Source organism: Zea mays, chromosome 1 (genome assembly GCF_902167145.1).
Source record: "Zea mays cultivar B73 chromosome 1, Zm-B73-REFERENCE-NAM-5.0, whole genome shotgun sequence".
Classification (NCBI taxonomy): Eukaryota; Viridiplantae; Streptophyta; class Magnoliopsida; order Poales; family Poaceae; genus Zea; species Zea mays.
In genome coordinates this window covers 162,639,130-162,661,813 of record NC_050096.1, presented here as the reverse complement: position 1 = coordinate 162,661,813, position 22,684 = coordinate 162,639,130, and positions in this window count along the sequence as shown.

Genomic DNA, 22,684 nt, shown 5'->3' with positions numbered 1-22,684 from the left:
AACTCCTCCTTCTTCACTGTCATCAGACCTGCGGGAACATGGTACTGACGAAAGCTACCTCTGAATTCTTCCTAGGTGATGGTGTCGGGGTTGGCATGGGTGGCGAGATAAGACTCCCACCAAGACTGAGCTGCTCCTCTCAACAGACGGGGACCATACTGGACTTTCTCCCTGTCATCACACTGAGCGGTATGCAACTCCCGCTCCACAGTGCGCAGCCAGTCTTCAGCATCCATAGGTTCAGAAGAGTGAGCAAACATTGGGGGATGACCTCTCATGAATTCAGCACGCTTGTCCCTAGGCATCTGAGGCATCTGAGGATAAGGTGGTGGCTGTTGTTGTTGCTGCTGCTGAATAGCGGCCAGAGTCTTACCGATGGCTTGAACTGCCTGAGTCTGCATCAGGAACATCTGCTCGATGGACATCGGGGGCGGGGGCGGCAGTTGCTGTTGCTGAGGTACCTCATCCTGCTGAGCTGCCTGCTGAGCACGCCTTCCTCCTCTGCCTGTTTTCTGACATCTGCAGAATGCAACCACACATCAGAACTGATCTTGCAAATCTTGCAGCATAAGAAAAGAGTATAGAATTCTTCAACAACACTGAACAGATGGGCATCTTCACTGATCTCCAACATAGACCAACACAGCTTCTCAGATAAAGAGGAAAGTGGAATAAAAGGCTTCCCAACTAGATAACTAACTTCATTAACATATAACAGGTAAACCAAAATGCAGGGGATACCCACACTCTGGTGACAGTCATTACAAAGATCCAAATCAAACATGATTCATCATGGCAAACATAAAGGCACAGTATATAGCAAACTACCCTGTCTAACTAAGACTAAATAAAAGCAAGACTAACACTAAGACTATAGCTTCTATGTATATATTTTTTCGTATTAATTACAAGATCCGACTCTGACGATCTATGGTTCTAAGTCTATCTTGGTCTTGCAGTCAGGATTGCCATAAGGCTGGTGTCCACGCCGAGATGAGCGGTACGGGTGCTGAGTCCCGACGGGAGCGGGGGAACCATGATCCAGGTGATGACGCTCCGCTCGCTCAGCCCGCAGCAGGGCGATCTCAGCACGAGCCCTACTTAGCTCGTCTAATGCATGGTCCAGCTCTGTGTTTAGCACGGTGGCTAGGTTGACTGTGCTGCTCAACCTAGGATTGTCCTCACCGACAGGTGAAACAATCACGCCTCCTGTGCTGCCAGATGGACGGCGGGGGTAATACTTCAGGTTGAGACCGTCGGCTACCCCGCTGAGAACTGAGCAGTAGTGCGAAAGCGCACGCCATGCAGCATCTTGCATGGCCGCCTCATCTGAGTCCCGCTCAGAGATGGAATAGTGCTCTAAGCATACCTCAGCACCCCAGAGACTGTTCTACGGACGGCACACTAAGCAGGTCGCCTCCAAGCGGTCCGGGTAGACCCCGCGACTATGCTGGAAGACCACACAACGATACTCGATAGACCAAGTACGCCGGTCAAGTTCCCGATGTAGCAGGGTGTCGAGTGCATCGTGGAAGTGACACCCGCAAGCAGCATCGCGAGTGATGGGTCGAGCGACCCATCCTTCCGGCTCCTGGTCAGCAGAAAAGTCGGTGTCATGGCTCGAGCTTCTGTCGCCACCTCCGTCATCTAGGTCTCCTCCAGCAGCTACTCTAGGGGCTGGGGCGCCCAGTGGTGGTGCAGGGGGCGCCTCCAGGGGAAGCACAGGGGAGCAGCTCCTCACAGACTCTATCTCCTGCTGGAGCGAGAAAGAAGAGCCCTGCTGCTCCTGTCGTTGATGCTCCTGCTCCTCATGCACGCGGTGGTGCAGCCTCTCCAAGTGACTGGACTGACCGGCCACGAGACGGTGAAGTGGACGCTCCGCGAGACGAGAGGGTAAGAAGGGGATGACAGACTTCCGTGCGGTGTGCCTAAGACGAGCCATCTACAAAAGACACCATAAGCAAAAGAGTGAGAATAGAACTAGTATGACCAGCAAGTAATGAACCATAAATAAATGAAGGATTAGAATAAAACACAATTTTCAGCAAGGTATAATATATAGTAGAACATAGTTTTGGCCGATATGACCAACTTTTGAAGGGATACCAAAGCCAAGGCAGGGACAGAGGTTTATAATCCTTAGAGCGACCATTCTACTCTAGGTTAGCGGTCCTACAGTCAGCACGGCTTTGATACCACCTATGTCACACCCGGTTTTAGAAGGCAAACCGAATGTGAACCATGTACGTGCCAGGATCAGCAATTCACGTACACAGTAGTTACATAACATGGACATCATCACACAGTGCTCAAATAGTATTAAAAAGGGAAATAATAGTCGATTACATCATATGTCTGAGACATCCACATAGTCTTTACAATAATCAAAGTGCGGAAAAGAAACATAGATAAACGCGGCCTTCACAGGCAGCCGACTGGGGGTTGCCGCTAACCCACACCTAGAACTCATCGTACTCTTGGAACTCCTGGTGATCTCCTGCCACAGCTTCATCTTCTCCTGAGCAGTGGTTGCAATGCTGACAACCTGGGGAGGGGGTTTGGTGTGTAGAGCAAGGGTGAGTACACATCAACATAATCAGCAAGTATCCTGTTTGGATGCAGTGGACTAGCTTTATGTGGGGTGTAAGTCAAGCAGTTGCTTTTAGTTGGTCGGATTATTATTACTAGTAGAGAAAGCCAAGTTTTATATTTAGCCCACGTTATTATCCCAAACGTACTCCTTTCCAAATGGAAAGAGTACCACTTACCATTACCAGAGTCATTACCAAGAACCATCAATCTCATTGCCACCTGCAAATCCGAACATCTCTTATCAAGTACCACTAATCACTAGAGCTCCCTTGGCCGCTCATAACCGTGAGCCCGGCTAATATATCAGTTTTCAAACACTCTGTAGAGGTTGTGCACTTTACCCACAAGCCGGGATTCCCTTTCTGCCCGGAGAGAGCTACTCCCCATTGACCACTACCTAGGTGGCCCAGCAGGGCATCACTACGTAGCCTTTACAAAGATTCCCCGAGGCTGTAGCCGCCCGTTAGGTTTCCTAAATGCACTGCACTCCTCCTCTAGGGGGCGAACCCAATCTTGGCAGAGCGAGCCGCATACACCGAGCCCCATTGACGGCACGACGGCTAAGCAAACTACACCCCGGTTCCTCTAATTATTCAGCTAAGGGCACCCCATTCCACCCTCATGGTTGCACTGTTTTCCTGGACGGTCATCCAACGAATAGGTCCTTACGGAGAGGCACTCGAGAAACCGCTCGAGCCCCCTTGAAGGCCACAAGTATAACATCATAATAAAAGAGGGGAAAACAGTGTATCATTGATAATTCTCGTCATGTTCATTGATTAGAGTTGAGCAATAGCATAAGACTAAGCAATAATAATCCAACCCAGATAAGTAACAAGGACATGGATAACAAAAGCTAGTCACTCCTTAGGTATAAATGTGTAATGTGGGAGGTGAATTAAAGAATGTATAGGACAGAGATAGGTCAAGGGACACTTGCTTCCACCAACCGATTGCTGCTCAGGGGCTTCTCCTGCGAGTTCTTCGGGCTCCTCAACCAGAACGTTCTCTATGCGAGCGCAACCATACATACATCCACACATGTAATACAAAAGAACAGTACACCATACAATAGAATGCAGTAAATAAACAAACGTTCCACGCGGGCTCGCAATTACGGTTAAGAGAGAAAGAGGAAAAGACAGTCGAGAAACGATCACTGTTGGGGACTTGTTCTCAAATGCTAAGAATTAAGAACAAGGCAACATAGAAAGTGTTAAATGTTAAGCTCCTCCGTCCTTAAAAACATCATGTCCCTTCGGATATAATGAATCTTGGACGAAGGTTACAAAGGGAAAGATTTTCATAAGATTGATTAACGGTAAAAAAGAACACATATACAAATAATGGTTTGAGTATTATCATCAACTTATCTTTATTGCCAAATTCATGAAAACAAATTACAAGTGTACCTTCGGATTGATGAAAAGTAAGGATGCAGACGTGATGTGAAAAAGCGTATGCCCAGTCAGCGTGAATAGTACGGGAGTACTATTCATCTATTTATAGGCACGGGACGCAGCCCGTAGATTGACGCCCTTTACATTTGACAATAACTTTATAGCAATCCTTCGGGGTTTAACTTGACTTTTCATCTTTAAGTCGGTTCCTCCTTTTTGCCGTCATGCCGAAGCTTTTCTACACGTAGCTTCGTGATCGTCTTATCCTTCGTTGTGGTCGCTTTCCGCCCCAGTCAAGCTTCGTCTTGACCATGCTTTTGTACACCCGCAACCTGACTCCGAAGGTACCTGTTCACATGTTTCACTCGGAAAATATTGTCAAGTCATGTTTTTGAGGACCTTCGGAAGCCGAAGGCCCCCAACAATCACGTTACATAATTATAAATTAAACCACTCGCTTAATAGAAGGGCATTAATTTGGATACTACGTTTAGTATAAAGTACAGTCATGTTTCATGTTTGATCGTTATAGATAGATAAAGATAAAATAAAGGGAGGGGTCGCACGACGAGACGTATGACACAACATTTAGATTGAATTAAGAAATCAACGACTCGTCGCGCGACAGAGCGTACAAAGAGACACTTGCATTAACTATAAAGAGACGTTTAAGCATCGCGTGACAAAACGCATGACGACATCCATCAATAGAGCGGAGTTTAAAGTGAAACGTCGCGCGACTAGACGCGTGACGTCACACAATAAACAACCTGAAATTAAAATGGATCGTCGCGCGACGAAGCGTGCGACGCAGCACATTAACATATATAAATTAAAAGAATCGTCGCGCGATGAAGCGCACGACGCAGCACGTCGACTAAACAATTTAAAATAGACTAAAACAAGGTTAAGCACAGTGCGACTATGGTCGCACGCGCGAGAGCTCGTTACGCGTGTCGAAGGCACGCGAACCGTGCAGGCACGCGGGACGCGAGTCGCCGGGGCACGGACGCGGGCAGGGGGCACGGCCATGGGCGCACGACCGAGGGCGCGCGGCCGAGAGAGGGCGACCAGGGCGCGGGGCCGGGCACGGCCGCCAGGGCGCGCGGCGAGTGCGCGGCCACCGGGGCACGGCTGGGGAGAGGGCATGCGGGCAGGGGCAAGGCCGCCGGCGCCGGGCGCGGGCGCGCAGGGGGCCGCGGGCGTGGGTGCGCAGGGGGCCGCGGGCGCGGGGATGGCCGGGGGCGCCGCGGCTCGCCGGGGCCGGGGCAGGCGCAGCCGAGGGGGGGGGGGCTCGCCGGGGCCAAGGCCGGACGTGGGGAGGGAGAGGGAGGGCTCGCCGGGGGGGAAGCAAGGTGCGGCCGCGAGGGGCGGCGTAGGGGCGGGGCTCGCCGCGGCGCGGGGAAGGCCGCCGGGGGCACGGCGGGGCGGGGCTCACCGGGGCATGAGCGCGCGCGGGAGAGGGAGAGCGCGGGGGAGGGGGAGGGGCTCGCCGGGCGCGGCTCGCCTGGGAGGGGCCGAGGCCGAGCGCAGGGACGCCGGGGGGGGCGGTGCGGCTCGCCGGGGCTGGGGGAGGCGCGGCCGAGGGGCTCGCCGGGCGCGGCCGGGGAGGGCGTGAGCGCGCGTGCCGAGGCGGCGCGGGGCGTGCGAGCCGAGGGCGGCGCACGACCATCAAACGGACTCCAATCGTGAACCAAAAACCGAGACGAAACGAGACGAACACGCAAATCAGACAAAGAAATGCGCTTCGGCATGTTGCAACACCCATGACACTTAGGTTTTGTTTATACATGACACGAACACCTATCACTATACTGGTTTGAAATTGGGAAGAAGGAGCAGAACGGGAAGAGGAAAGAGAGTAACGCCCAAATTTGGTGAGAGAAAAGAAGAAAAAAAATTCTACCCCCAAATTCAGGGTGTTACATCGTCGATCCCGGGGAGGGGAGTGAGTGTTAGGTCGCCTCGACCGTCCCCAGACCGGACTGTTGGTTGAGGCTGCTGCTGACTCGATCGGGGTTGCGTGGCTGTGTGCCGGTACACCATGATCTTGGTTGTATTACTCTCGGCGCCTTATCTCATTCTCATGCCGACGATCGCGTGAAGCACTGATGTTGCTCCGTGCATCTCGTCGGCTATTGATGGTGTGACGCATGTCGTTCAGTGGGTGGGCAAGAGGTAGAAGATGATTGGTTGCCTGAGTAAGCAGCCGCCGATAGCCCTCCGCGTTCGGGGTTCGCGGGAGGCCATTGGCTATCTGCGCCAGTACTCCTCCAACTTCGCTCGGCGTGTTCAATGCTTGGGCAAAGTCGGGGTACAAGTTTCGGGCGAGGAGCGGATTCTCCCATCGGAGCCTAGCATCTTGTTTAGCTAGTTCCCGCTCTCGTTCTTGAGCCCGATGGCAGTCGTGTAAGACCCAAAATTGCTAGAAGAAAAAAACTAATAATAAAATAAAGAAATAAGTATATTGGTGATAGTGTTCCTATAATTTTTTGAAAACCTTGGGATTTTGTCAAAACATTTCCTCCTCATAATCAATTGAGAATACTAAATTAAAGGACCAATAAATAGATAAGGAAAAGGTGATCTCTTGATGATAATTTTTGGTAATGCATTTTATGGAAGATAATTAGCCTCCAATTTTAAATGAAAACATAAAATAGTAATGTGAAAGGAAACTTAAATAAAACCCTTATTCCTCCTCTAAAGGAATGACTAGGAAAATAAAATTACTGAAAATAATAGAGATTATATTTTCATTAGGGATTGGTTTGATATTTGGGGATTTGAAAGACAAATCAGAAAAGTTGAAACAGGTTTGAATTTGGAATAGGGATTTGAAAATTTAAAAGACATTGAAAATAGAAAAGAACAAACCTGCATCTGGGCCGAACAAACCTTCTCGCGGCCCACTCCACTTCCTTCCCCGCGCGGCCCACCTCCCGCTTTTCTCCGCGCGCGGCCCAGCTGGTCACCTGCGCGCTGGCACGTGGGCCCGGGGTGGCAGCCACCATGTTTGGGTTGTCCGCGTGCTGCCTAGGGTTGGTCGCTGGCGTGTGGGCCACCAAGGTCAGATCCGCCCCTATTCCCAGTCCAAGCCGCGCAACAGAAACGACCGAGTCCTGCGCAATCTCAACCGAGCGCGATAATGGTGGGGACCTTGCGGCGGGTTTTGTTGCCGGGACAAGGAGGATAAAAGCCGGACCCGTAGGCTCCTTTCCCTTATTTCTCCACCGAGATTTTGGCTTAGCTCCCGCGCCGCTGGTTGTTGCACGACACCGCCGCGCGCGTCGGGGTCGTTTCCACGCTTCGCAGCCGTCGGCGACCCTCAGGGCAAGAGCAGAGCTTCACGTGAGCAAGCGAAGACGTTTTGTAGTGGGGGAGGTGCGTGGTAGTTCTCTGTGGTGCTGCAATTTCTCGCCGTGCGAACCGAGCTAGGCTCCTACCGACGACCTACACCCTCACCGCCGTTCAACGCCGATTAAGTGGCGTGGAACAATCATCTCGGGGCGGCGGAGCCGTACACTACCTCAGCGCGCAAGTAATCGGTCTGCGGCGGCCTTAATCGTTCGCCGGAGATTGGTGCCGCTGCTAGTCCGCATCGCGGCACCGAGAGCCTTGCCATCGCCACTACTTTCGGTAAGGTGTGCCTGAATCAATTCATTGATTTCTCTGCTGCGTTTAGCACCGATTAGATTCACGTTTGGGTGCCTGAACGCCTGTGTGGCGGTCTCCGGTGACCTTCCGCCGTGGTGGCGAGCGCGCCGCCGGCTGGCTTGGTCGGGTGTAGAAGATGAAACGTGGGTCATTGATGCACGAGTGAACGACTAGGGGAGAACTTAATGAAACGCTTTAGTTAGATCCAATTCGGATCGGATCGCACATATGTGATCTGGCGTCCGTCGATCCTGAATCCTGCGGTCGCATTTGCGTACCGGTTCGGGGAGAATGTAGACGTGATCTGGATCGCCGGCTTCTAATCGGATGGCTGTGAGCGCGAGATAACCCTTCGCTGGAACATTTTGCTTAAGAGACCTCAGACTTTCTAGGAAATAACCCGCGGTCCAGCGCGGATAGCACTGAGTCTAGGACATTTTGCACGTGAGCCCTTGTGTTTCTGTTTAAATTGAGGCGCAGTCCAAGGAATTTCTAAATCAGGAAAATTGAATTGGAAATCTATTTTTAATGTAGAAATAAATACTAGAACTTGTATAAATAATAGAAAGTTCATATGAACTCCGAATTGACCCGTTCCAATTTCTATAATTTTATAAATTATTTTTTATCACCTAGTATCTTTGTGTTTACATGAAAACTGTATTAAAATTAATCTCTTAATTAATCTTATATCAAATACATAAAAACTTTGGAAATTCATAATTTATTTATTTTAACTCCGATCTGATTCGTTCCAGTTGCATTAGCTTTGTATAAATATTTACTACTCATTAACAATATTTATTATACCATGTCTCATTCTTTTATAATTAGATCTTTATTTAACTTATGTTGGTTAGTTTTGTTAATCTGCTTATTAATGTAGTAAAAGATGATCTATGGTCAATTCATAATTTAGATTAAAGTTGAGATAAGTATTTATAGAATAACCCCTCATATGATTTGTACTAACCAATTTATAATATACTCTAATATTTTAATCACATAGATCCTCTATAGAATCACAGCTCCTTAATCGTAACTCCGATCTTAGTAGCTCTCGATCCCACGATCTCGTAGCGACACGTAGATTATTATTACACAATCTATTCCTATGTTTGGTGTGATGTTAATTTTGTATATACCATGTTTGTTTGTATTGCTACGACTAGCAGTGAGGTCACGAGGATCTGAAGAAATACCCTGGTAACTGGAATCTCAAGTGCCAGGCAAGTTGTGCCCTTGATCACTTTTGTTTACCTAATAATGTTCTATAATATCACTTATTCATGCATAGGTTTAATTTTGATGGGACCCAATAGGTCACCCTAGTCTGTTTATCATTTTCCCTTGTTTATCCCTGAATCAATTTGGGTAGTTATGCTATTGCTCTATATGGTTTTGGGATTAATATTTCATTATATCAATGTTCCAATTATTCTATTATGTTATTTATATTCATGATAAGATCATTATGTTAATTGGAACATGGAACGACCACCCGAGAAAACAGTGCTACCACAAGGGTTTAATGGGACGCCCTTGGCTGATTAACTAGGAAAGCTAGTGGATGACTACCTTACCCGAAAGGGGCAAGGGCAGTAGGGGAGTGGTCAATGTAGGGAGGTCCTTGGGTTGATTTTGCTGAGATGGCGGTCAGGCGAGGGATTCCTGCACTGGAGCTTCCTATAAACTGTAGCGGGTTTTCTGAAGCTAGTGGAACTTTGTAAAGGCCTCGTAGTGTTACCCTGCCTCGCTTCCTTGGTAGAGGTGTATGGGATTCATGACCCCTTGGCAGATGGGTAACACGGCTTGTGGGTAAAGATGCGCAACCTCTCCAGAGTGTAAAACTAGTATACTAGCCGTGCTCATGGTCATGAGCGGCTCAGACCCTCACATGATTAATTTATGGAACCTAAATTCAATTTGTCATGTGCATTTGCATGGGATTATTTATTAATTTTGTTCTATTATTTATTATGGTTTGGTATTTACTTACACCTAGTAATTGCTAATAAAATTTTGACCAACTTTAAAAGCAATGCTCAGCTTCAACCATTCTCTTTGGTAAGCCTTACACTTCATGAGCTCCCACCTTTGGTGAGTTCATGCCACATTATTCCCCACAACTTGTTGAGCGATGAACATGTGTGAGCTCACCCTTGCTGTCTCACACCCTATCACAGGAGAAGAACAGGTGGTTCAAGAGGAGCCGCATATCGAGGAGTTCGATTCGATCTAGGTGGCGTCTCCCAGTTGACTTTCTAGCGCCAAGGATGGATTTTAGATCCTGCTATATTTATCTTTTATTTTGTAAGACTTCCGCTATGTAATAAGTACTGTGATTATATTGTGACATTTATCTCTATACACTCTATTATTATATATGTTGTCTTCTTTGGCGCATGTATGAGATGCACCCGGCTTTGTTCCTTAAAGCCCAGGGTGTTACAGAAGTGGTATCAGAGGAATGTTGACTGTAGGACGAAACCTAGATAGAACTGGACAAAGCCATTACCTAATTACCTTACACTGATTCTTTCTATACTTTTCTTGATCCTGTCTCACATTCTACTGTTATACTCTGATTAACCTTACCTTTGCTACTCTGATTCTTTTCTAAACTTATCTTAATCTTTTCTCATCTATTTCCTCTTTACTCTGATTATTCTTACCTTTCCTTTCTAAAGACAAATGTGGATTTCACACTTTGAAATCCTGTGCCTAAAGTGACCTTTAGGAATAGGAGACCTACTCTTAGGAACAAAAACAAAACTATTTTTATAGGTAACTATACGCTTGAGTGTTTGTTCTTATGATACTTGGTTGATTTGGATCTTTGATTGAGTGTGATTAGTTGTGGAGTAATGTCCACAATTACATCTACATATAGTATAGGCATAAATATAAATAAATAAAATTCATGAGATAACTAAACAACCTAGATTATCCCCATTAGAATATATCTAGCTTAAGAGATTTATCTTAACCTAAAAATATCTCATTCTAACCAATTCATCTTATCTTTAAAGATTCTCTCTTATCTTAATAGATTCATCTTATCTTAAAAAGATTTTTTCTCATCTTAATAGATCTATCTAATCTCAAAAGATTCTATTTCATCTTGTCCTAATAATCATACTTATCCCCACCACTTTGCTTATCTCATAATAATGTAACAAACGTGATCTATTCCAAAATAAATTAAGTAGATCTTATCAAGTCTAATCTGATCAGATCTAACCTAATGGACAAACATGTTAGATAATACTGTTAAAATAAGATTGGATCCTACTCTTATAATTATATTTTAATCCAAGTTGGACTAAGATTCCAATTTAGACTAGACCACATACAACAACCAGGCCATATGCAACTACCCTAACCACTCGATGGTTGCATAACTTTCTGTTTTAACCTAACAGAAATTCTGACTTACCTACACCATATAATCCCTCCTATCTCAAAAGATTCTAACATATCCTGATAATATATACCCTACCCTGGTAGATCTATTTAACTTTAACTAGTCTAACCTAGTTATATCCAATCTAATCTAGACCCTACCTAATCTAATATGGTCTAATCTATGTTACAAGTATTAACTAAATCATATTCCTATAACTGGCTTTTAAATATAAAATGGTGTCTTAAACCAACTTGTTCGTGAAACCATGACCTAGCTTATGTTATAGGTTGCCCAACTCATTTATCCCAAAAGCAAAGTAAAACTCCAGTTAACCTACCTACCCCATGTACTCGAAACTATTATCCTAAGTCAGATAATGGCATTTAACACCGCAACCGATGGTCCCTGAATCAAACCCAAGAAGAAGGGTAACCTTCGGCAATGAACAATATGAGTAGAAACAGATCCTCACATGAATCAAGATTCACCACACGGAATAAAAGTTTCCCTTACTTAACTTTCTTCTACCCCCAAAACTTATCTACACTTACCAAATGGCTAAAACATGATGTACCCTTGTTTACTATGCCACAATTATTAATGGCATGAAAATTTTAGATGTATAAAAAAATACCAATTGGAAGTTCCACTGAGATAAAAAATATACTAGAATTTCATAAAGATAAAGTCAGCTGGATATGCTCAACTAAATGGAATTCTTAAATAGGATTATGGAATCTAGTGTGATCCAATCCAATGTGGTCTGCTTAAACAGATTAGTGGTACTTGGACCCTTCTAGCCAGGTGTTAACTTAACTTAGCACACTAGATCAACTCAACCCTGAGCTAACCCAACCAATAGTGTCATGACGAATTGATTAATTATCTGTTCCCACCTAACAGCAAACAAAGTTTTAACCTACATCATGTAGAATATCTCATCTTGACAAAATGCTATCCTACCTTTGGATATTTACCTTATACGACTAGTTACCCCAATCTGGACATAAAACAAAGATTAAGCCCTGCTAAAGAATCTTCGGAAAATAACCAGCTACTAGCTTATTCATTTCGTGTATCGAATAAATTCCCTTGCAAAACTATTTTTCCATATGCTTCTAACTCTCATGGTCAATACTAGGAAGGAAAGATTATCAGGAAATAACAAATAGAAATGAATCCTCCAAATCCTCCACCGGGTGAAATGGATCAAGTGGTTGCTACCCAAAGGCTGGTAATACAACAATTGACAGACATGGTGACTAAAATGCAAAATCAGATAAAACAAGAACACGAGGAAATACGTCAGGTCCGTCTGGAGATACGTCAAGAAATAAGGCAATCACGGTTGGAAAGACAACGACAACAACAACCACCTCCGCCACCACCCGCTCCACCAAGCTACATAAACATATATATAAATTACTACTATTTGTAAAATCTAAATGTTACTTTAGTTAGTGGTCGATATGATACTATGTTAGGAGGAATAATAAGGTCTAGTCGACCTCATGTGTTGCTAATAAACTATGCATCATGCTGAGATTTTTGTTTGTGCATATATGTTGAGACAATATGAATATACACTCTTTCCTTACAAATCTTGAGGACGAGATTTCTGTTAAGGGGGGGTAAGATTTGTAAGACCCAAAATTGCTAGAAGAAAAAATCTAATAATAAAATAAAGAAATAAGTATATTGATGATAGTGTTCCTATAATTTTTTGAAAAGCTTGGTATTTTGTCAAAACATTTCCTCCTCATAATCAATTGAGAATACTAAATTAAAGGACCAATAAATAGATAAGGAAAAGGTGATCTCTTGATGATAATTTTTGGTAATGCATTTTATGGAAGACAATTAGCCCTCCAATTTTAAATGAAAACATAAAATAGGAATGTGAAAGGAAATTTAAATAAAACCCTTATTCCTCCTCTAAAGGAATGATTAGGAAAATAAAATTACTGAAAATAATAGAGATTATATTTTCATTAGGGATTGGTTTGATATTTGGGGATTTGAAAGACAAATCAGAAAAGTTGAAACAAGTTTGAATTTGGAATAGGGATTTGAAAATTTAAAAGACATTGAAAATAGAAAAGAACAAACCTGCATCTGGGCCGAACAAACCTTCTCACGGCCCACTCCACTTCCTTCCCCGCGCGGCCCACCTCCCGTTTTCTCCGTGCGCGGCCCAACTGGTCACCTGCGCGCCGGCACGCGGGCCCGGGTGGCAGCCACCATGTTTGGGTCGTCCGCGTGCTGCTTGGGGTTGGTCGCTGGCGTGTGGGCCACCAAGTTCAGATCCGCCCCTATTCCCAGTCCACGCCTCGCAACAGAAACGACCGAGTCCTGCGCAATCTCAACCGAGCGCGATAATGGCAGGGACATTGCGGCGAGTTTTGTTGCCGGGACAAGGAGGATAAAAGCCGGACCCGTAGGCTCCTTTCCCTTATTTCTCCACCAAGCTTTTGGCTTAGCTCCCGCGCCGCTGGTTGCCGCACGACGCCGTCGCGCGCGTCGGGGTCGTTTCCGCGCTTCGCAGTCGTCGGCGACCCTCAGGGCAAGAGCAGAGCTTCACGTGAGCAAGCGAAGACGTTTCGTAGTGGGGGAGGTGCGTGGTAGTTCTCTGCGGTGCTGCAATTTCTCGCCGTGCGAACCGAGCTAGGCTCCTACCGACGACCTACACCCTCACCGCCGTTCAACGCCGATTGAGTGGCGCGGAACAATCATCCCGGGGCGGGGGAGCCGTACACTACCTCAACGCGCAAGTAATCGGTCTGCGGTGGCCTTAATCGTTCGTCGGAGATTGGTGCCGCTGCTAGTCCGCATCGCGGCGCCGAGAGCCTTGCCATCGCCACTACTTTCGGTAAGGTGTGCCTGAATCAATTCATTGATTTCTCTGCTGCGTTTAGCACCAATTAGATTCGTGTTTGGGTGCCTGAACGCCGGTGTGGCGGTCTCCGGTGACCTTCCGCCGTGGTGGCGAGCGCGCCGCCGGCTAGCTCGGTCGGGTGTAGAAGATGAAACGTGGGTCGTTGATGCGCGAGTGAACGGCCAGGAGAGAACTTAACGAAACGCTTTAGTTAGATCCAATTTGGACCGTTAGATCATAGAGCTGCGGATCGGATCGGATCGCACATATGTGATCTGGAGAATGTAGACGTGATCTAGATCGTCGGCTTCTAATCGGATGGCTGTGAGCGCGAGATAACCCTTCGCTGGAACATTTTGCTTAAGAGACCTCAGACTTTCTAGGAAATAACCCGCGGTCCAGCGCGGATAGCACTGAGTCTAGGACATTTTGCACGTTAGCCCTTGTGTTTCTGTTTAAATTGAGGCGCAGTCCAAGGAATTTCTAAATCAGGAAAATTGAATTGGAAATCTATTTTTAATGTAGAAATAAATACTAGAACTTGTATAAATCATAGAAAGTTCATATGAACTCCGAATTGACCCGTTCCAATTTATATAATTTTATAATATTATTTTTTATCACCTAGTATCTTTGTGTTGACATGAAAACTGTATTAAAATTAATCTTTTAATTAATCTTATATCAAATACATAAAAACTTTGGAAATTCATAATTTATTTATTTTAACTCCGATCTGATCCGTTCCAGTTGCGTTAGCTTTGTATAAATATTTACTACCCATTAACAATATTTATTATACCATGTCTCATTCTTTTATAATTAGATCTTTATTTAACTTATGTTGGTTAGTTTTGTTAATCTGCTTATTAATGTAGTAGAAGATGATCTATGGTCAATTCATAACTTAGATTAAAGTTGAGATAAGTATTTATAGAATAACCCCTCATATGATTTATACTAACCAATTTATAATATACTCTAATATTTTAATCACATAGATCCTCTATAGAATCACAGCTCCTTAATCGTAACTCCGATCTTAGTAGCTCTCGATCCCACGATCTCGTAGCGATACGTAGATTATTATTACGCAATCTATTCCTATGTTTGCTGTGATGTTAATTTTGTATATACCATGTTTGTTTGTATTGCTACGACTAGCAGTGAGGTCACGAGGATCTGAAGAATCACCCTGGTAACTGGAATCTCAAGTGCCAGGCAAGTTGTGCCCTTGATCACTTTTGTTTACCCAATAATGTTCTTTAATATCACTTATTCATGCATAGGTTTAATTTTGATGGAACCCAATAGGTCACCCTAGTCTATTTATCATTTTCCCTTGTTTATCCCTGAATCAATTTGGGTAGTTATGCTATTGCTCTATATGGTTTTGGGATTAATATTTCATTATATCCATGTTCTAATTATTCTGTTATGTTATTTATATTCATGATAAGATCATTATGTTAATTGGAACATGGAGCGACCACCCGGGAAAACAGTGCTACCACAAGGGTTTAATGGGACGTCCTTGGCTGATTAACTAGGAAAGCTAGTGGATGACTACCTTACCCGAAAGGGGCAAGGGCAGTAGGGGAGTGGTCAGTGTAGGGAGGTCCTTGGGTTGATTTTGCTGCGATGGCAGTCAGGCGAGGGATTCCTGCACTGGAGCTTCCTATAAACTGTAGCGGGTTTTCTGAAGCTAGTGGAACTTTGTAAAGGCCTCATAGTGTTGCCCTACCTCGCTTCCTTGGTAGAGGTGTATGGGATTCATGACCCCTTGGCAGATGGGTAACACGGCTTGTGGGTAAAGATGCGCAACCTCTGTAGAGTGTAAAACTAGTATACTAGCCGTGCTCACGGTCATGAGCGGCTCGGACCCTCACATGATTAATTTATGGAACCTAAATTCAATTTGTCATGTGCATTTGCATGGGATTATTTATTAATTTTGTTCTATTATTTATTATGGTTTGGTATTTACTTACACCTAGTAATTGCTAATAAAATTTTGACCAACTTTAAAAGCAATGCTCAGCTTCAACCATTCTCTTTGGTAAGCCTTACACTTCATGAGCTCCCACCTTTGGTGAGTTCATGCCACATTATTCCCCACAACTTGTTGAGCGATGAACATGTGTGAGCTCACCCTTGCTGTCTCACACCCCCCCACAGAAGAAGAACAGGTGGTTCAAGAGGAGCCGCATATCGAGGAGTTCGATTCGATCTAGGTGGCATCTCCTAGTTGACTTTCTGGCACCAAGGATGGATTTTAGATCCTGCTATATTTATCTTTTATTTTGTAAGACTTCCGCTATGTAATAAGTACTCTGATTATATTGTGACATTTATCTCTATACACTCTGTTATTATATATGTTGTCTTCTTTGGCGCATGTATGAGATGCACCCGGCTTTGTTCCTTAAAGCCTGGGGTGTTACAGGTCGCGGTGGTGGGAGTTGCACTGTTCTCGATGCATTCTTTCGTCGAGGTCTCCCCCATCTCTAAGGCTTCGTCCTGAGAGATGAGTTGTGCCGGGTCCTGTTCTCTGGCTTCGTGATGTCATCGCACATTTCGGCGCCTGTTTCTCCGTCGCCGAGCATCGTGCTGGGGAGGCTCCACACCTAGCACGGTGGGTTCATCATCAGAGATGGGCGATGACTCCAGTCTCCCCTGAATGAAGAGGATGTCAGGGTAGAAAGGAGCAGGTGCAGTAGTGTGCTTCTTCTCATTCTCCTTTGAGGGCGGAGGTGTTGGGAGGATTGCTCGTTGCGCTTTCCTTCCTTGGTATGGAATATCCATTTCCCTTCTCCGAGTGATCCATGTCCACTCCTTAGTGGGCGAGGTGGAAAACTGAGTTCGCCGAGTTGGGAAGTCCATGGTTGACTGGCCTTCTACCCTCTGGGGACTTCTGAGCCCAGACTTGCGCGGGGCCATGCCCTATCATGCTGTGAGCGGGGGCACGGCTCGCGGTTTCACTCTAGCTTCCTGTGGAATTCCCGAGGAGGATTTCTTCTTGGGTGGAATCGCTATGCGGTGCATAGTTGCCTCTACATCCGCTACGCATGAGATGGTCCCGAAACAGAAAATAGCTCTCGGGCTGAAGGTGATCTTGCTCTCGAAGATGATGGCCATGGAGTTATTGTTGATCGACGACACACCCCTTACCTGGCGCGCCATCTGTCGATGTTTAGTGTCCGATCGCACACCCGTGGGTACCCTCATGGTGCTTTTGGATAGGATGGTGTCGTGGATCGTAACTCGATGGTTCGCGCTTGGGCGAGAGAAAGAGAGAGAGTCGAGCGAGTTTCAGCAGGTTCGGGCCGCTTTGAGGGGCATAATACCCTACTTCCTGGGATGGCTTTGTATGTGGGTGGTGTTACAGGTGGTGTCTACTGAGCTGTAAGATGCTAATCAGATGGAAATGGAGGGGATCCCCCTAGGCCTTATATACACGACCGTAGGGTGCTTCCCGCATACATGCTGATCATACTTTTCCTGCTTATCTCCTAGTTAATAGCAAACAACCTTCACTATCCCAAGGAAAACCCGACGCCTCTGCTCTGAGCTATCTCCGGCGTTTGAGGATGTCGGGCGCGGGAAAAAAGGAACGGCCTCAACGCGATCACGCCCAAACCGCGATTAGTCCGGGTGTGGGCCCATCGCACTCCTGGGTCGGCCCGTTTCCTCCGTTTCCCTTCGCTAGGCAAGCTGAAGATCTCGGCGGCGTAGATCCTATGGATCTGCCACCACCCATCGTCCTACGGCATGAAGGTGATGCCCTCTGCGCCATGGTCACCTTCCTTCCCCATGCGACGCAACAACTGCAACCTCTCATCCACAGCGCCCCCACTCAGCCGCACCCATCCCCACTCGTGGTCGTCGTACGATATGTCCCTATCACCCTCACCATGGAAAGAACCTGTACCGCCATTGGAGCTATCGTTGTGACGGCAGATGTGGACATCCAGGTGATGCTTCATAGACCCCTGAGTGGAGGAGGAGGAGGAGGAGGAGGAGACTGTGGTGCCAGCGAGAATGGGGCCATCGACATGTAAGACATTGATTCGAGAGCCCATTCGCATATTATGGTCGAAGTTTTGTCATTGGACGCATGTTCGACATGTATGCATTAGTCTCAGCTATGCTTCTACTTCTGCACCTGTTTGTGGGAGTTGGGACCCAAGTAATTATATTCCCTTTTAGAATGTGTAGCTTATCATGTTGATGACCCAAGATGCATTAATTCGAAGGGAGAAGCCACAAGGACCAAATCTGAGGTTGTTGGGGGTCTGCTTCGTCGCCAAAGGTCCTGCAAGAAGAAATACCTTTGGAAGATCAACACATAAGCAACACCGAAGCTACCATCCAGGGAGCTTCGGCATAGTGACACGCCTTGAGACGAAAGGTTGCACCGACTTAAAGATGAAAAGACCGATTGGCCCATGATAATCTGTGTCATGATTATAACCAGTTATAAAGGACATGAATGTAAATCCACACAGGCTACGCCCTGTGCCTATAAATAGACGAATAGTACCCCTGTACTGTTCACGCTGATTTGTATTCACTTGTGCATCACGCTTGTGCTTTTACTTTCTGTCAAACCGAAGGTACAAATGTAATTCAATATTGTTTTTACTCATGCATAATCATATAAATAAAGGACATATTATGATGTCATATAATTATCCATGTTATTTTTCCATGTTTCATATGCTTCGTCTTTCATTGATTTATGCTATGATGATGAGGGTATGTCCTTCACAACCTTCGTCTGAAGATTGTTATATCCTCAGGGAAATAATGCTTTGAAGGACAAAGGGCATTGACCATTAACCTATTTTTGTGTTGCCTTGTTCTTTATTCATAGCATTTGAGAACAAGTCCCCAACATTGGCGCCCACCTCCAGTGAACTCACTTCCACTTTTGAGCTGATGGCTTCGTTCAACAACCAAGTCGAAGTGCCTTTGGCTACGAAGTTGGTGCTCTCGATAACAGGTGGCTCAGGTTCAGAGCCGGCTAACAAGAAGCAGAAGAAAGAAGCATAGAGAAGGGTACAACATGTTGGGGTGCAGGGACCCTTCATCAAATCAAAATGGTCCCACATCCCAATCACCTTCTCCCAGGATGACCTTCAGCTCAAAGATTACCCTCACAATGATGCTATGGTCATATCTTGTGTCATCATTGGGTTTCTGGTCCATAATGTTCTATTGATACAGGCAGTGCAGCGGATATCATATTTGCTAAGGCCTTCAGACAGATGCAAGAACCAGAGGATAAGATTCATGATGCTACACATCCTCTATGTGGCTTCAGAGGAAGGCAGATTGTAGCACTCGGTAAAATCACAATGCCAGTAACCTTTGGTTTCGTTCATAACATAAGGACTGAACAAGTCGTATTTGACATTGTTGACATGGAGTACCCCTATAATGCAATCATTGGCCGCGGGACACTTAATGCTTTCGAAGAGATACTTCATCCAGCATATCTATGCATGAAGATACCTTCGGAACAAGGGCCCATTGCCATTCACGGGAGTCAAGAAGCTGCCAGAAAGGTCGAAGGAAACTGAACAGATTCAAAGGTAATCCATAATATAGATGGAGCTGAAGCCTGTGAGCAGTATAGATACAAAAGAGAGAAGGCTGCTTCGGCGGATCAGCCGAAGCCTATGCTTCTGTGTGAAGATATAGCAGAACAAAAGGTACTGCTGGTGTCTCAGCTATCTGAAGAGTAGGAGAAGAATTTGATAAGATTTCTATTCAACAACAAAGATGTCTTTGCTTGGTCAGCCAATGATCTTTGTGGCGTCAACAGAGATGTCATTGAACATTCCCTCAGGCTGCGTTTGTTTGTTCAGGTTTGGGGCTAGGAATGATTCTAGGTGATCAAAGCCTATACAAATTAGATAAGCATTCCTAGTTGGATTGGTTCTAGGTCATGATTCCGGAACAAACGAACACACCCTCAATGTGGATCCATCCTTCAGGCCGAGAAAACAAAGGCTTCGAAAAATGTCTAACGACAAAGCTAAAGGTGCTCGGAACGAAGTAAAGAGGTATCTTAGTGCTGGCGTTATCAGAGAGGTGAAATACCTAGAGTGGTTAGCCAACACTGTTATGGTGAAAAGGCCAACGGTAAATGGAGAATGTGCATTGATTTTACAGATCTTAACAAGGCTTTTCCAAAAGATGAGTTCCCATTGCCAAGAATAGATTCTCTAGTAGATGCAGCAGCTTCGTTAGAGCTCATGAGTCTACTAGATTGTTACTCAGGCTACCACCAAATCTAGATGAAAAAGGAAGATGAGCCGAAGACTAGCTTCATAACCCCCAGTGGTACATATTGCTATCTTCGGATGCTTGAGGGGCTTAAAAATGCTGGAGGAAGTTTCAGCAGAATGACAGCTAGAGTCCTTCATTCTCAAATAGGTAGGAATGTGCTGACCTATGTTGATGATATCATAGTTAAAAGCACGAAGCAAAAAAATCACATTGCTGATTTGCAAGAGACATTCGCCAACTTCAGGCAAGCTGGTTTGAAGTTAAATCTAGAAAAGTGTGTTTTGGGGTAAAGAAGGGCAAGTTCCTTGGCTGTCTAGTATCGACGAAGGGAATCGAAGCTAACCCAAGCAAGATTGAAGCTATCCTTCGGATGGAACCACCAAGTACAAAGAAAGAGGCTCAACGGCTGGCAGGTAGATTGGCATCATTAAACAGATTCATATCCAGATCAGTAGAAAGAAATATGCCATTCTTTGAAATACTGAAGTCAGCTGAGGTCTTTCAATGGGGCCCGGCTCAGCAAAAAGCCTTCGAAGAATTGAAGCAATATTTGATTGATTTAACAACATTAACTCCACCTACGCCAGGGGCTCCATTGCTCTTATATGTTGCAGCTTCGCATTCTGCGGTAAGTGCGGCACTTGTGCAGGACAAGCTAGATGGCCAAGTCAAAAAGCAAGCTCCAGTGTACTTCGTCTCTGAAGTTTTAAGTCTGTCAAAGAAAAATTATACAGAATTGGAGAAGGTGCTATATGTTGTGTTAATGGCCTCCAGAAAGCTTCGGTATTATTTTCAAGCATATCGCATCATTGTTCCTTCATCACAGGCTCTGAAGGACATTATGAGGAACAAAGAAGCTATTGGAAAGATTGGGAAATGGGCTGCAGAACTTAATGAATTCACCATTGATTATGTGCATAGATCCTCAATTCAGTCCCAGGTGTTAGCAGACTTCATTGCTGATTGGACGTCAGGGGCTCAGGAAGAAGAAATAAACAAAGACACTGAAGCTTGGACAGTGTTCTGCGATGGATCCTAGGGAACCTTCGGTGCAGGAGCGGTTGCTGTTTTAGTGGCACCTTCAAAAGTCAAAACATGTTATGCAGCCAAGCTTGACTTCAGTTGCACAAATAATATTGCTAAGTACGAAGCACTTCTGTTGGGGCTTCGGAAGTTGAGAGCAATGGGAATAAGAAGGGCCATCCTGAAAACTGATTCTCAAGTCATTTCTGGCCATATAGACAAAAGTAGCAAGGCAAGAGACCCGAAGCTTGAGAAATATCTGGATACAGTCCGAAGATTGGAGGCTTCTTTCGAAGGGTTTACTGTCAAGAATATTCCAAGAGGTGAAAATGAGCATGCAGATTTGCTAGCCAAATCAGCGGCTCAGGGGCTCCCTCTACCTTCGGAAGTATTTTTTGAAACAATAAAGGCACCTTTGGTTGAACTCTTGGAGAGAGCAGTGCTTACTATTTCTCTAGTACATAGTGAAGATTGGAGGACTGAAATTATATCTTTCCTCCAAGGTAATTGCCTTTCAAATGACGAAGCTTATAATAAGGGGATGGAGGCAAGGACAAGACCGTATGTGATAATAGAAGGGGAATTATATAAACATGGAGTCTGTTCTCCACTTCTCAAATGTTTATCAAGGATCGAAGGTATTGAATTAATGAAGGAGATACATGCAGGACTGTGTGGATCTCACATTGGGCCTAGGCCATTGCTGGGAAAAGTGTCTAGATAAGGATTCTACTGGCCGAAGGCAGCTTCAGATGCAGCAGAGTTGGTTCAAAAATGTGAAAATTGTCAAAAATGTGCAAGAGACCAGAAACAACCTTCATCTCTCACTCAGTTAATACAGCCACCTAGCCATTGCAAAGATGGGGCCTGGATTTGCTAGGCCCACTTCCACCAGCGCAAGGCAATTTGAGATATGTTGTGGTGGCTGTAGAATATTTTTCTAAGTGGATTGAAGCGAAGCCTTTGGCAACAATAACTTTGGTTACAGTCCAGAAATTCTTCTGGCAGAATATTGTTTGTCGCTTTGGCGTGCCGAAGGCTATAACTGTAGACAATGGAACACAGTTTGATGTTGAAACTTTCAAGGATTTTTGTGATCAGATTGGCACGAAGATTCATTTTGCACCAGTTAGGCACCCGGAGTCAAACGGGCTGGTTGAAAGAGCAAATGGCATTATAATGACAGGAATAATGAACCTAATCGTCAATTAGCCAAGAGGAAAGTGGCCAGATGAGTTGATTAAAGTGGTGTGGAGCCATAATACAACCGTATCAAGATCAACAGGTTTTACACCATTCAAGTTATTATTTGGCGAGGAAGCTATAGCCCCAGAAGAAGCTAAAGCGGGGTCAATAAGAACAGCAGCTTCGGCAGAAGACGAAGCTGATTATCACGTGGCAAAAGATATTATAGAAGGGAACATACTTCAG